Source organism: Dreissena polymorpha, chromosome 5 (assembly GCF_020536995.1).
Source record: "Dreissena polymorpha isolate Duluth1 chromosome 5, UMN_Dpol_1.0, whole genome shotgun sequence".
Taxonomy (NCBI): Eukaryota; Metazoa; Mollusca; class Bivalvia; order Myida; family Dreissenidae; genus Dreissena; species Dreissena polymorpha.
The window spans coordinates 52,617,666-52,634,628 of NC_068359.1; the positions used below are offsets into that span (position 1 = coordinate 52,617,666).

The 16,963-nt window shown below is 34.2% G+C and overlaps 2 long non-coding RNA genes across 2 annotated transcripts; both read right to left on the reverse strand.

The window, feature by feature from the left end:
- Nucleotides 1–4,080: 4,080 nt before the first annotated feature.
- Nucleotides 4,081–7,440, reverse strand: LOC127831720 (uncharacterized). The gene is made up of 3 exons (XR_008026468.1): nt 7,311–7,440; nt 6,395–6,472; nt 4,081–4,564 (listed from the first exon to the last, which is right to left on the reverse strand). It is a non-coding gene; the product is annotated as an uncharacterized LOC127831720 (long non-coding RNA).
- A 5,694-nt stretch (nt 7,441–13,134) lies between these two features.
- LOC127831723 (uncharacterized) lies at nt 13,135–13,670 on the reverse strand. The gene is made up of 2 exons (XR_008026472.1): nt 13,604–13,670; nt 13,135–13,307 (listed from the first exon to the last, which is right to left on the reverse strand). It is a non-coding gene; the product is annotated as an uncharacterized LOC127831723 (long non-coding RNA).
- Between the last annotated feature and the right edge of the window lie 3,293 nt (nt 13,671–16,963).

Here is a 16,963-nt window from a genome sequence, read left to right on the forward strand (position 1 = left end):
AAAGCATATATTTAAGTTTATCTACATCACCACAATTGTGTATGTGGGTACGAAAATTTTGGGTAGGAAAAAATGAGTACGAACATTTTGGGTAAAAATATTATGCAAAAAAAATGGGTACGAAAAAAGATTTGGTTACGAAAAAGAATTTGGGTAGGCAAAAAAAAAATGGGTACGAAAATTTTTTTGGGTACCAGCAAACATTTGGGAACGAAAAAAATGGGTACGAAAAAAATTGGAACGAAAAATGTAGGGTACGAAAAAAAAATTTGGGGATACTGGGAAGTAGTACCCGTGGGGAACTTGATCCATTCAGCGAAACTGGGAGGCGGATTACATTCTCGATCAAATATAACAAGACATATCTTTAAAAAGATATTCGACGTGTATTTTCTGTACCACTTATCTTAAATCAAACGTTCTGCTACAGTAAAACGATTACGGGTTATAACATTGCGTTTCAGCATATAAAATCAAAACTTGACATGCTCTTTAATTACACCATGCTGTTTAATTTCACATGTATATCATACCAAACTTTATATTTCATTGTTTCCTTTCATGAATTAATAATGATATGTGTACGGACGTGATTTCGCATACCCGTGTGCATGAACATGTAACTTTCCTCTTTTGATTATTGTTTTTTTCTCTAATTCAATAAGCTTAGGCATGTTTGTTCGTTAAGTACGGCAATAATTTCATGATGATTCCCGAAAGTAGGTATGAGCACATAGTCGTAATAGCACTTGAATACGTGAGTTCGCCCATGAACGCATGGTAAGGTTAACTAAATCTCCGCGATAAGACCTAATATGTGTTTAAAACAGCAAACAATATCCAACAAACGAATGAATTATCAAACATAGTATGTGCACTGATGTGGCTCTGTTATTTCTGTTTGAAAAGTTTATTAAATATGCAAAATGAGAAAGCACGCAGAAAAACGAGTTTCACAGATGTCATACGGCTATTATGCTGTTTATATACCATTGTCCCTACAACGTTTACAAATGGCAGGTTTTTCGAAATAATTCGTTTTCTTTACACTCATGATCGCGATGAAAGTTAATTATACACGTTTTAATTTCCAATTTATTTACTGAATCACGACAAATGTCAAATACAATACAAAAAAAATGCATTTGTTTCATTGATCTATAAACATATAATGGATTGAATATAACTGATTTAAAATAACGTTTTCAAACTATTATTAAATCTTTTCCCCAGAATATGCTATCCTATTTATAGCTGAGCTTCCTATACCTTTATCGATGATAATCAGCGAGGTATGCCGATTAGAAAAATCTCAATTGGACTGGCTCGGTCTTTTACATAGGTTGCCATTGTGAAGATTTTTTTTCATGTCGTTTTCGTATGAGACAACGCTATGAAATGGCGCTATTACCAAACCTGCGTTATTTTTTCATTGACGAACATGTGTCTTAACACGTCATAGCTATCATGCGCGCACCGTTTAATTATCGCATGCGCACATATACACTTAATTAAACCATATCCTCATTCAGGGTTCTCTCTGGATCAAAATTTGTTTGCGCCAACACTTGTGCCAAATTGAAAAAAGTTGGAGCTAAATTCAAGACATTGTAGCCAAAAATAAAAAAAACTTAGCTTTCATAGTCGTTTTTGTTTATTAAATATAGTACCATCGGTGTATGTAAAACATGAATAAGAGATATTGTAATTACATGTTCATGTTTTTACCTTGTAATTGCATAATAAAATAAAATAAAACAAAAAAGATAAGTATGACGCATTTTTTTAATTACTTGATATGACTAACTTTTTCAGCACATATGTACATCTTGACTTTTAATTTCATGTCTACCCTTTACCTAACCGAGTAATATCTTTCATTTGACAGAAAAATTAAAGCTTGATTTAAAAACAGTAAACATAATTAAATTGCACTGCTTTGATATATGACATGTATGATCGTGTAATAAATATGGGCCGTGCTCTGTGAAAAGCGGATTTAATGCGTGTGCGTACGCGTCGTCCCAGATTAGATTGCAGTCCGCACAGGCTAATTAGGGACGACACTTTCCGCCTAAACTGCATTTTTGCTAAGAAGAGACTATCTTTAATCGAAAAATATCATAAAAGCTGAAAGTGTGGGCTGCACAGGCTAATCTGGGACGACACGTACGCACAAGCATTAAACCCTTTTTTCACAGAGCACGGCCCATAGATATAATTGATATAAACAAATAGCGTAGGGGCTACCCAGGCTCTGGTTTATTAGTCGTTGATTTCCTACACATTGTCACACAACTCATGTATACATATGGTATCATAATAATGCATGCCCTATATTTCCGTCAGTGTGGCCGGAGACTTATCACTTTGTTGACAGTAGATGCGCGCTTGCATATGGGCTCAGTCCGTTTTAATTATAGATCATGACAAGATTGTTAATTGATTTATTGATTATTAATTGATTGAATTTAATCCATATGAGAGACGCTTGAAGATTATCTTCAGGTTATCACAGGGGGGGGGGGGGGGGGGGGGGGGGGGGGGCGTCCTATCCGGATGGATTTGGGCGGATTTTGCCATGTCTTGGTAACGTTATTAGGTACTTGAAGAATTACATGGACTTGGAAATATTGCATAAACAACTAATTTAAAGAAGTATATGTACCTGGAAACATCATGTTAACAGCTAAATAAAGAGCAAAGAACTTATCATTGAGTTGATTTATGTATGTGTTATTACGGTACAACGTCGCTTGGCAATAAAGACCGACAACAGCAACACATGTAACATACTTAATAAACAGTGTTTTGACTACTTAACTTGACAGGGCGCACGACGAAAAAACTGGAGCAAAACGATAATCTTATCAGTCAATACCAAACTCCAAAATGCCGCTCTCAGCCATGGACACACATACAGCAAAGCTCAACAAACGTCGATAATTAATAGCTATCAACAAGCCATGTTGAACGAATTTAAGCTTAAATGGGAAGTCACTGTTAATGGAGAACATGGTCAAATACGCGCAAATGGGGTTAATAAACTTCGGAACTATAGGCAGTTTTAAACAGAATTCACTGTAGAGCCATACGTCAAGTGTTAAACGATAAGTCGAGCACAACGTAGTGCATTGGCAAAATTCCGCTGTGGCGTTGCACCTCTTCGTATAGAAACAGGACGGTATGAAGGTGTACCAGAAAATGAACGATATTGTTTTACCTGTAAGACGTATGTCGAAAGTGAAGAACATGCCCTAATGATATGTCCGCTATATGAAAATATAAGATCCAATTTAACAGAAAGTGCTCTTCTGGTAAACCAACATTTCAACACATTAAACCCAAGAGAGAAAATGAACTTCTTGCTGTCAGATGACCGCATCATTAAACCCAGTGCCAGAGCCTGTCATGACATTTTAATGAAGCGACGCAACCACATGTATATATAATCCACTTAATGTGTGCGCATAGTCAATTTCGTATCAAATAATAATATAAATTGTACTACATAATTTTCTCTTACTGTATTGTTTGATGATATATATTTTTATTTATTTTAAGAAAACTAATAATTTTAAACCGAATTTCATCAGGATCTTTTTTATATTTCTAACAGTTGTATTTTTTTATTTATTTTAAAAACACTAATCATTTTAAATCGAATTTCCTTAAGAAACTTTCTTTATATTTCTAACAGATATGAAAGATTCTATGTTGTATATAATCGTTGAACATTTTTAGAATTTTTAGAACTACCGTCTCTCGTTACTCTTTTAGAGTGGTTTTGTACACATATATATATATAATGATTTTGAACTGTTTTATTGTGTTTTATGTACAAAAGTGAGACGTAAATAAACTATTCTGTCTGTCTGTCTGTCTGTCTGTCTGTCTGTCTGTATGCAATCGTGGTTCAAAGTAATGTCAAGATTAACAGTCTATGTGTGGCGCTTAATGACTAGACTATATTGAGAATAAAGTATACGATCGATGTGAGCGGATTGCAGGTGTGGAATTTAATTACAACTACATGTATCATTTTTACTAATATAAACAAGTAGAAATAAAACACCCACACACGAGCCTTATTTTATTTGGAGAAACACATTAACAACCCAACATAATTTAACAAAAGCAATTAATAGTAATCGTATTTTTCTCTTTTAAGCAGAGAACAGTGATTTAGTTTAAAAGCGATAGCCGCTGTATTTTAAGCATATAAATATGCCATACAAATCTCTTATTCACTTAATGAGAATTATCGAATATACACTACAATATAAATGTTACTATGGTAAAGGTAAACACAGAGCAGTACAAAAGCCCATCAGGCCACCGTAAGTGCTGAGGGAGAACGACGCGGTAGCGCCGGCTGATTGGAGTGCAGCAAAGAGACTTCCGGCTGGCACCGCGCCTCCAAAGGAAGCCATCCAGCCGGCGGCCCAAGATCCGGCTGCGATGCCTGTTGAAGTGAACCCCAGCAAAGGCAGTATAGCTGTACCGAGGAGTAGACCACCAACACCGACGGCCGCGATACAAGAGACGGTACAAATGGGCCCCCCTTAAAAGAAAAAAGAAGTTCATGATGACCCTAAACGCTCACCTGAGTTCAAGGTACACCAGTTGTCAGAGACTTGACCCGATGACCTAGTTGTTGACCGTGATTGATCTAATCTCAAGCATGGCATCGATATATATGTTCTAGCAAGATTAGGTGTGGCTTCTTTAGTGAGCTTTTTTATATGGCTGGGTGGTCTTGTTTTTTTATACGTTTTCAAGATTTAAATTTGGCCAACATATTTTGAAGATAATCATTATAGCTAAGTTTCATGGAGATTCAATCATACATTGACATCTTGAGTGGTAACGATGTTTTTCTAATGGTTGACCTAGTGACCTAGTTTTCGCATGCTCATTAAACGGTCGTGTTGCCTAAATTTACCTTATATTGTCATAACACGCATTCCAATCAAGCGTCTTCGAGGAGTAATGCATTCTATGATTTGAAATTTTGAAGAAAAGAAAACATGGACGCATGTGACACCGTTACAAACATAACCATTCAAGATAGATATTCTGACCATGTTTCATCATGATTTAGTTGTAGATGTGGATTTAAAAGTGGTAACAACACTTTTGTAAGATTTGACCTGGCAACTCAGTTTTGAACGCGAGATACTCTATTCGATCTAATAATGGTTATTGTCAAGATATTGTGAGCTAAAAAAAACTTATTTGTGATGAAATAATAGGTTAACCATTGATTTAAATGTCTTATTCGTATTATTTGTAATCGTCTACAATACTTTTGAAAGATGAAATTATTTGAGAAAAAAACTTACACAAGTTAAAGAATTGCATGTATATATGTTATAAAATACATACAATAGAACATGAATAGTGATGCACATATTACTAAAAGATTGCAATATAAGCTCCTCTCACAAAAGTGTATCTAATGCGCATTAAATGGGCATTAAACCAATTGGTCTAAGTACTGTATTTAACGCGTATTAAATACGCATTTAATGCACTTAATACATTGTATATGTCTTCTTGTGCATTTTCATCAAAACGTGTAAAAAACACTTGAAAATACACAAAACAACAATCAAATACGTAAGTTAGTAATTATATTTAAATAAAAGCAATGCAAATATATGTATTTAAGCAGAAACAGTGCACCAGTTCCATATTCCTTAGTCAAACTGAATAAGGAACTGGAGTATCATTACATAAAACTAATAGAAATATATTGCAATTAGTATTTTAAATATACAACCTTTATATATAATATGTTCATTTATATTTGGCTAACTTTGAATCAATTCCATAGATATTTTAATGAGGAAATGCCCGTTCCTTATTCGGCCTTAATAAGGAATAAGGAACTGGTTCTGTTTTCCTCATTCAGCCGCGAAAAAAGGAACTGGACTCTAAATAAAAACAAACATATTTCAATGTACTAGATTACTCTTTTACATCATATAAATGTAACATATTTTTATATGCTTCAGGTTTTGTTTATGTGAAGCTAGTATTCGAAGTAGAACATGCCGGTCCGGTTTAAATAAAAATTCATATGCAAGCGCGAAGAAAAACCTGAACATGTAACGTACTACCGGTATATATAGTAAATGTATTAGAGTTATTTCGTTTTGATTTACTTGATAAATATTTGCAATGTTTTTCTGTAAAAAAAACCTATATCAAATATGTAACGCTTAAATAAGGAATCATGAACTAGGAAAAGGGAAACGACGTACTCTCCATTATTTTAATGGCATTGTTTTAATTACGAAAATCTGTGAAAAAGTCCCTTTTAGATTTACAATAAAACAATAACCATTAGGATCAAAGCTGTTGTCAGTTCATTAAGGCAGCAGCTTACCTCCCGCTCCTTTCGGGAACACACACAGGAGAAGGCAAACACCGATCAGCTTCTTAGAAAACGTCATCCTCGAATAGACTGAAACAAACATGGCGGACTCTACATTTGTTGCACGAATCGAATATAGTTTCAAGACTGTCGAAACTCGACTCTTTCGAAACTCGCAAATCAGTTTTAAGCGTAAGGGAACTACCTTTATTACTCTAAGTTTTCGGACACTCTTAATTTTCAAAATATTCCTTTTTGCTAAAATAAATTTCTTTAACTCTTATTTTTCGGACACACAGTTTTGTTTTCCTTTTTTATTTAAATATTATTTATACGTGGTCGAAAACTTTCAGTTATAACGGTAAAACTTTGTAATTCATGCTATGTGCAAGTACATCGATTTACCGGTTTTACCTATTCCAGAGTGGGTAATCACGTGTCAAACAAGAAGGCGACGTCCATGCCGAGGCAGGTATTTTTCGTCGTTTTATACCCTTTATTACTTATTTTTTTTATTCCGCTCACTTTCCAGCCATATTAGGAAAAAAGTAACTGGCTTTTATTCCATAGTAATATTCGCTCTATATCTCGACTTTACTCGGTGCGAAATTTCTTAGCGGGATGACCTAATTAGGGCTCCACTAAGAAAATTTGCGGGGAGTAAAGTCGAGATATAAAGCGGATTTAAATACGAAATAAACGCTAATCACCTTTTAACTGATATTGCTGGAAAGTGAGCGTCATTTAAAAAATAAACAGAAGAAATAACTTGTATAAAACGGCCAAAAATAACTGTCTCGGTATAGATGTCTTCATCTTGACTATCACGTATTTACCCCTCTGCTATTCTACTATATAAAACGTAACTGAGCATTGAACACCGTTTACCACTTTGTTGTTACAAGCGGTAAATATTTGCGCATTATACCTGGTTTTGAAATGCTAAATCGCCCTCATCAATATTTTAAACTGAACATACTTTTACGAAATCAAATATCAATGTTAGTTTTTAATCATCGTTAATAACAAATTGACGTCACGAGCAGGACGTTGTCTCCATGCGCCAGCAAATAGACTCGTTGACGAGTTACGTCAAGCACACTAACACAGTTTAGACCCCGCCCAATGTTTGGCAAAAGGTGATATAATCCATTTAATCGCGTATAGAAACACGTTGAGATTATCATGGTTTATGTTCACAATAATTCAATACATTGAAAAATAATTTAATGAATATTAATAAAAAAAAACATTCGTTTAACGATTATATTCGTGTTAATATTTGATTTTATTGATAATTATGAGCTTGATAATTATGTATTTACCACAAAAATATTTCGAGTTTACACATCTTCGCAAACCATTAAAGAAGAAAAAGCATCAGGCATCGAACGGCTTTGAAAGCAATCGAAAGTTGATGTATGTACTACGGAGTCCGGATAGTGCCATCTTTAATCTCGCCCTTATTTCATCAAGGGCGGCACGAGACACACGAAGCGATACACGATATTTTGTGCGACACACGAAGCGACACACGATATTTGCGCGATACACGAAGCGACGCGCGAGAATGTACCATGAAATATCGCCCTTGTGTAGGTAGCCCAAAAGGCGTTATATCGTGGTAAATATCGCGTGTCGCTTCGTGTATCGCACAAAATATTGTGCTTCGCTTCGTGTATTGCGCATAATATCGTGTGTCGCTTTGAATATCGCGCAAAATATCGTGTCTCGCGTTCAAAAGGCGACACACGAAACACGAAGCGACACACGATATTTTGCGCGACACACGAAGCGATACACGATATTTTATTATTTAAATATCGCCCATATTATTCGAATCTCGTGTATCATGGTCTAATTTAAGACCGCGACACACGACACACGAAGCGATACACGATATTTTGAGCGACATACAAAGCGACACACGATATTTAGCGCGATACACGAAGCGACACGCTTGTCGCTTGTCGACTCTCGCGTTCTTTAAACCGTGTTACAGTTATGTTTAACCATTTGTTAACAATATTGCTGCATTATCCCCTTTTTTTGTCTCCCCTGATTTTTGAAAACGCGAGAGTTGACAGGCGATTTTATTACAGCGATATTTGAACAGTACAAATATCGCGTGTCGCTTCATGTATCGCGCTTAATATTTTTGGCGCGATACACGAAGCGACACTAGATGTTTTGCGCGATACACGAAGCGAAACTCGATATAAACCACGATACATCGCCTTTTGGGCTTCCTACTCAAGGGCGATATTTCGTGGTAGATTCTCGCGCGTCGATCCTTTTTTGACCGCGAACTGACCCTGATACCACACCGTTCAATCGACTAACGCAACATCTGTGGCTCATCCATCGGCTGAGGTACTGTATACATGTCGGTTAAAAGCGGAGTTTAAGTATTTCCCTATTCTTTATATTTTACCTATTGATTTAAGCAGTATTGCGTGTGTTCTTTGAGAGCCTTAGTAAGAAGGACGTTGTGAACGTAATCCCTACCTTCCTAGCTGCTTACTTTTAAAGAAATCCGTTAGCATGTGGTCAAAAATGAAACAAAATTCACCTCTCTCTCTAGCTAGGAGAATTAGCATAAAAATCTTGCAAATCTGTGAGCAAGCATGAAAATTTGCATGAACTCTCAGTTTGATATGCACTATGTATAGAAATCGTTAGCCACACAAAAATTCAAAATGGCGGCCATTTTCAAGATGGCCGCTATTTCCGATTCAATCTATACAGCCATGTTGGGTATATCTTAAGCAACTGTGCGTAAAATTGTGCAAATCTTCAATTTAGCATGACATTTGGTATAAACACTAAGTTTGATACACACTTTTGATAGATAGTCAAAAATTCAAGATGGCGTCCAGTAACAAGATGGCCGCCATTTCTGGTCTCAGTTCATGTGAACAAGTTGGGCAGCTTTCATAAGTATGCATAATAATTTAGAAAAACAGTAAGGAAACATGCAATTTGGTATAAAAACTAAGTTTGATGTGCGTTTTAATAAAACCTTTTATCCACCCGAAGATAGAAGATGGCGTCGATTTTTTTCAAGATGGCAGCCGTTTCCGGTCTCAGTTTTGATGTCCAAGTTGGGTTTATCTTAAACTAGTATTATTGGGGTATTTTAGACATGAGTATTAGTGTATGTGACAATAAGGGCTTTTAGAGCTAGAGTTATATATATATATATATATATATATATATATATATATATATATATATATATATATATATATATATATATATATATATATATATATATATATATATATATATATAACGATCATATATTTTATTTTTTGACTTCGTTTATGACATTCAATTTTAGGAATCAACACTGATACAGAACACAAACAAGATGTATCTAGGATGGTAAATAAACACACTGATGGTATGATTATTGGCATTTTCCCATTACACACTCATTGTTTCAGTCTCAGGACACGTTCGTCTTTGAAGTGAAGTTAAATGAGTTTCACATTATTAATTGCATGCGTGCAGGTCACATTATTAATTGCATGCGTGCATGTGTGAACATATTTATCAATGGATGCTTGTTTTGCAAAAATATAGGGCGATGCAGAGAATTTCTTTGTACGATAATCACGATTGAAGAAGTTTTTAATGTAACGCTTTTTTCACTATTGATAAAGTGCAGATGCCAGATTGTACTGAATCGCAATTTGCAACGCTGAACCCATTATATAAAAGCAATAGCATATCCAACGCGAATTCATTTGTTAAGAAATTCTAATAAAAGTTTTCGAATGTCGGTGTTGATACGAATTCAAAATGAACAATAAGCGTGCAAAGTATGCGGTTGTGATAGATGAAACGGTTTCCTGTTTTGCTGTCATATGCATTCAGAAGAGGATGAGTGCATGTTTGCAACTGACAAATATGATACATTGTTACATGCAGTTATGCGCCTTCGATTGCCTTAGTTTCATTAATTGTGGAACAACTTGCGGTATTTTGGCATATGATTTGTACGGTGATTTCCGCGGAGTTTTTTTCTGAAATACCTGTTAACTCTGCCTTGTTCTTCTTTTATGATTGGAGCTTTTATGAGTACATTCGTTTACCGACCCTGGTTGTCATATACATGTAGCTGAGAGTTTGATTATTGCAAGTGTCCCGTATAATAATATTGTGAAAGTAAGTCATTGAGAATATGTAAAAGATTGATAACAATGCTCACAGGGATCGAAAACAAAATAATACACATCTAGGAATTCAACCCAATGAATACTGTAACATATGTATCCTTAATATGAGAAATATAAGAAATAAAAAGTCCCACTAGCAATACTTAGTGTGTGTATTATTATGTCTGTTTTTAAAGATTTGTCACTAAGTTATGCATGTCACTTTTCCAGAGTCAACGTACTTTGGCCCCCTGTGACTTCTTTGTGATCACACCTCTTCAATTTCTTTAAATTACAAGTATTTACAATAGACTTACTGGTACCTCAGTACGTATACTTTTTCATGTGTAGTTATTATTTCCATTTGTTTGTTAACAACTACGTAAACGGTATTGAAGATATTACAATTTCACAAACATATTATATTGATGTAGAGTATTTTTACGAAAATTCAAGAATCATACCTCCTTTCAGTCTATTAAAACACAACTAAACGTTACAACACATGTTTATTTAAATGTATTGAAATACACGAATGTACTATCATAGGTATGTTTTTTCTGTATATCAAGCTAATATTATCAGCAGCTAATTGCTACCTAGAATTATCCAGTGATGATTGAATCACGCGTGTCACCAATCACTCACAAGATGCGATTGACACATTTGAGGACACTTCATCCAAGGTCAATAAATTTAAATAAACTCTTGTTTACATCTATTGATTAAAATATGTTTAGTTTTGAAAAATATGGTTTTGTTTTCGCAAATCAAGGGTTCGGGGGGGGGGGGGGGGGGGGGGTTCTGACAGTATTCGCTCTACAGCAGACACCTTACTTATCCGATATTTTGACTTTATAAATAGAATAAAAGCGATAAATTGCCGATTTATTACAAATAAAAACAATCATTATTTTTATTATAACGTTCAACGACCATCTGCTCATTAATAGTTCAGTATAATTGTAATTAACGGCTCCGTAATTAACTACCGGTACTGACAAAAATAACAAGATCATATACCTTACTCATGTTACTGTACTGTGTGCTGAAATGTCAGAAATTAAAACAACCCCAGACTATTATAATTTTTGAGTGCAAGTTAATTTAAACCCACCCACTAATTAAAAATAAACATTTTTATTATATTAGCTCATTTTTCTAAATTTTTAGAAATAAAAACCAATTGGTATTTGCACATTTCAGTAAACATAAGACTACTTTATTGTTAAATTTGTAAATTGTATAATAATCTATATATTTTTATTACTTCTGTTGCAAGCCCAACTTGTTGCGCTTTTAAAATACATAAAAATCTATTGTTGACAACTATAATATTATTTAAGATCATAATTAAGCAAAAGTAAGTCCCCGATTCCAAGCTTACCCCAAGCTTACCCCGGCCAGTTAAACCGGTAGAGTGCTGATCTCTGACTCACTTATGGGTTGGTAAGTTTAAGCCTCAACTCGGGTTCATCTCTAATAAATAATTACACCTTAGGCTACCCTGGCTGTAACCAAAATTGCAGTTGAGGGTCACCGGCATACATGTATCAAATACATTGTAACTATGTGCTTATGTTAACATTTCCTGAAGATTCAACCACTGAGCAGGATTACTTAGTTTAACCCATTTTATTAATGAAAAAAATTAAATATACTATCAGATGTATTCAAAAAGACAAACCAACTGGTACCTACTAGTACTATCATAAGGAACATCATCCATTAACCATCTATACTTCCAGGTCTTTTGGCTCTGCTACACCAACAGAATAGGCGTTCGGTTAATGTTTTCTGTGTTAATCATAGGGATTACAATTTATAATATTTCATCCCAACAACAAAATCTTTACAATGATAGTATTCATTTTACAGTCCGGTTTTACTTCTATTAGGTTAAAAACTAAATAGTGAATCAGTTTTTGAGATGAGCTTGTACCAAACACACACACAAGCTCCTGCACATACACACACTTTAATGAGCAAATATTTGAACTGTCACAGTTATTACTTGTTGGAATGTCTCAGACTAACCAGCATATACAAGCAGTCTTCACTTTAGCATTTTTGAACAACTAACTGCAGCCTGAATCTTTATGCTTTAATAGAACAGATTAAAATACCCACTAGCCCGACTATATGAATCTGGAAACTTTAATAGCCCAAATTTAATACATATCACTAGCCCCGGGCTGTCGGGCTAGGGGTTAGCGTCAAGACTGTAAAAGCAATAACAATTCTTCAAACATTGATACTTGTCTTCTTTTGAACAAATCTGCCATGACTGGTAGTTAATTGGGATAGCTTAACACACAACCAATTAAGGATGACTGTGATGCAGGTGAAAGTTTCACCCATATAGATATTAAGCCAATGGACATTTGACCAGGGACACTAATTTTGATTCAAAGTAAATGTTTTCTTAGCAGTGTTAATAGTCATGTCAAGTTACAACACATCACATGTTATATTAAATGATTACATGACAACATTGGATGTGTAGCAACTTAAACCACCATCCATTTTATTATATTTCTGAATGTGTAGGATATTTTTTAATGTAAGGGTATGAAGTAGACACACATCTGAAGTATCTTTATTTTATTTTGTCAAAGAACATAGTTATGTAACTGTGGTGATGTATAATATTTATTGCAAGTGTTAATAAAATTCCAGGTGAAGAAATCTTGATCTTCATGCAGCATTAGATACTCAGTACAGTATCCCAGTTTCTGTTGACACTGTGAAGTGTGATATTCCTGAAAAAAAAGTTTCTAGAAGTTATAACAATAAACCATTCAATAACATTTAAATACAGCAAAGTTATCTGTTTTAAAATAATTTTTCTTTTTAAAGAAAAGTATTTTACCAAATGCCATCAAACTTCTAATTTGCCCAAACTTAACAAATAAGATATTTTTCCATACCCCACCTGCTTTAGCATGTTTTGTTTTTACCTATTTTAAACACAATGAAATCGAAATAAAGCATTAACATGAACGACAATTATATCAAAGATACTAAGCTAATAAAAAATTACCAAAAAATATCATACCTTATAAGTTATATCTGCAAATTATTGGGAAATTATAATTGCTTCAACATAGAACTGTATGCAGACGCACAGGTGGAAGTAACGTATCCAGGATAGTATTTTTCATATATATATTTTTAGGAGCCCAATATATTCAAATAAATATATAAAATCATGTTTAATGAGAAAAAAATTGACAAAGAGCCATGAAAAAAATCCCCACCCTCTGATATTGGAATCATAACTCCAATATCAGAGGGTGGGGATTTTTTTCATGGCTCTTTGTCAATTTTTTTCTCAATAAACATGATTTTATATATTTATTTGAATATATTGGACTCCTAAAAAAATAAATAAAAAACAATACTATCCAGGGTACGTTACTTCCACCTGTGTGCAGACGCACTGCAGTAGATTATCGAGTACCCCCCCCCCCCCCCGACCTCACTAAATCCACTCAGAGTTGTCTCCCTTAAAATAATGTCGAAAAGGTCAATACTGTCAAAAGGGTTAAAAAAAACGACTTAAAATTAGGACTTTTAATCAGACACCATAAAATCAACATCAAGTGTGTGCAATTATATGGAATAGCTAAACAACAGCTAAGCTCACAACAGTCATATCACTAGAATTTGAAAAGCAACCTTCGCGAACAGACTTGAAGACTAGTTCCGAAGACTGCAGTCAAAAGGTTTATCATACATTTAATTTATTGAAAAGTTTAATTTTATAACTTGAATGTGAGTTCCTTCATACATTCCAGGATGGATTTTTTCTGTGACCTATAATAATGTTAAATGTTTATAGATGTATACGTTCATTTAAAATTCTACACGATAACGGTTTGCGCCAATTTATACAATCATGCCCATGAAAAAAACATGCACCGGTATATCAAAGAATAAGCACATGTTCTGATACAAATTAAGATGTCATACTTATTAACAGTAATTGTTATGTAATATATACTGATAACATTCCGTGTATTGAAAAAAGTAAGTATGTAAAATAAAGTTATTTATCGGATGAGTTGAAGACAAGGCTGATAGTTCTAAAGTTTAGCTTGCTAAACTTTCTCCATCCATACCCATCCCTTATCCATTTTAGCTGGACTAATCTTAAATAGGTAGAGCTATTTCAGACACATAATTGCTCTTTGTCCGCTCATCCGCAGAAATCAGCGAAAAGGCCCCTTTAAAGGTAGCTCGATATTTACTAAAATCCTATTGATCCTGACGATGTGTCAAATAAAATCTTAAACCAAGTACAGAGTATCCTTTCTTTTGAATATGCTATTCTGTCCTTCTCTTACAGTTCTAGAATAAATCAGTCATGGCCAAAATATTCAACTTGCACAAACTATCAATAAAATCCATTCAAGACATTCAAAGGATATTTGGGAGCATATTGCATTTGTGACTGGTAATACGATATGTGTTTCCCACTTTAGCGTTGAAAAAAAATTCAGTATTGACGTGCGTTGTTCTTAACTACACGATGTTTTTTTAATGGTATTATAGAATTTCGTATTAAATTGCAGCACATCACAATGTTTCGACAACTTGTTGATAGGGGTAAACAGAACAATTAGAACAATAAATGTTTGTTCTCTTTTTGTCACTATATATCATAGTTTGGAAATTGTTAGAGCACCTTAAACCGATGTCAGAAGTATACAATAATGATAGTTTTTCTATCGAAGCGGCAAAATCGTCTGTACAAAACTAGTTTTATTTTGGATAATTAAAAAAAGATGTCGTCATGTAGGACGTTTTCCTTCGTCTCGACTGAACTGCAAGTAAACTATGTTTGATCATTCATATACAGTAATCATTAATACGATTTATGTTATATTTAAGACGTTGTATTTGTCTGTCATAGCTCGTATGCTGGTAAACAAATGGAAATTAAAAGACGCGATTGATTGAACAATATGTCGTTATACATTTATTTATTACATACCCAAATTATAGGCGTTATTTTTCTCTTACAAAACATGAACCGAAGATGCAGAAAAATACTAATAAATTCAGCAAGCAATCAAGTTGATCCAACCCCATTAATAACAAGCATCCCTTTTATTGGAAACTGATAATGATCGAACACTATATGCAAACAATTGCATCTGCTGTTTACAGGAAAACATTTATACGAGTATGTTTTATAATCGATATTTTTCTACATGGTAATCCCTTTTGGCCCATTGTGGTTTAGAAGTGACTGACATGTGCAGGATATTGCTTATCACTGTTACAGTTCATTTTAAAACTAATATTCCCGTCAAACTAGTTTTAGCAGAGGATGGGTGTATTGTTTTCGCAGAATTTTCTAAATGATTTTTTTGTGCAATTTCAGGAAAACAAACAATCCTCAGCTTCTACTGATGCCAATCAGATAGTTTAAAAGCAAGACCAAAAATATGTTAAGAGATAGGATAAAAGGTAGAGTCGACACAAAACCGATCCAGAGTTATTAAAGTAAGAACTAGCGCCTCAGTAAGATTTGGAGGAAGAGGAACAACTCATTAACCATTGACACACACGGCCTATCTAGGGTATCAATACATGGTGAAGAAAACTATTGGCAAAGCATTTTAATACGAAGTAAACCTTGGAACGCGACCTCATGACAATCCGTTGAATTATACATGGGTTGATGGCTTCAGAAAGATTTAGAGAGGCTTGTAGAGTCAAATGAACTGGCAATCACAAAGCATTTATAATACATTGATATCGTACTATACATTCACGGTTTATTTAATATGTTAAAACTGATCTACTGAACTACTAATCTTTGTTGTTAAAATAAAGAGATTCAAACTAAGAACGAGTCTCCATTTATTAAGACTGCTCATCAAGGATGCCTGAAGTAACATCAAGTAGATCTACAGGCACAACTTGATAAGGACATAGATCCCACCTTACTTTATTTGCAAAGGTCAGCGTATGAAGCCTTAGTTGTTGGAGGGAGCAACACTTGGTTCGCGAGAAACTGTTTTTGATCTCGATTGGTCTATTTCAGAAATTTATCTTGACTACTTTTTTTCTCCAAACTCTTCCTCAAGCAAACTGATAACATTGCCGCTTCTTCTTGTTCACACTTTAATAGGAACTAATAAAGGTTCTTACGTCTCCCTATGAGTTAGCAAATTAAAAAAAAAGGGAGACGTAAGAACCTTTATTAGTTGTGGCATTGCGGAGTGTAAATAAGATGATCGATGTTTTTCCTACTATAAAAAGTTCACTTATGTAAAAACAAAACACAGGATGAAACACTTGATACTTAATTCACTGTATATAATTGAACAAATAACACATATGTTCGTCACAAATTCAAATAACAAGCATGATTTTACCAGGGAATGTAGTGACAACATTTAAG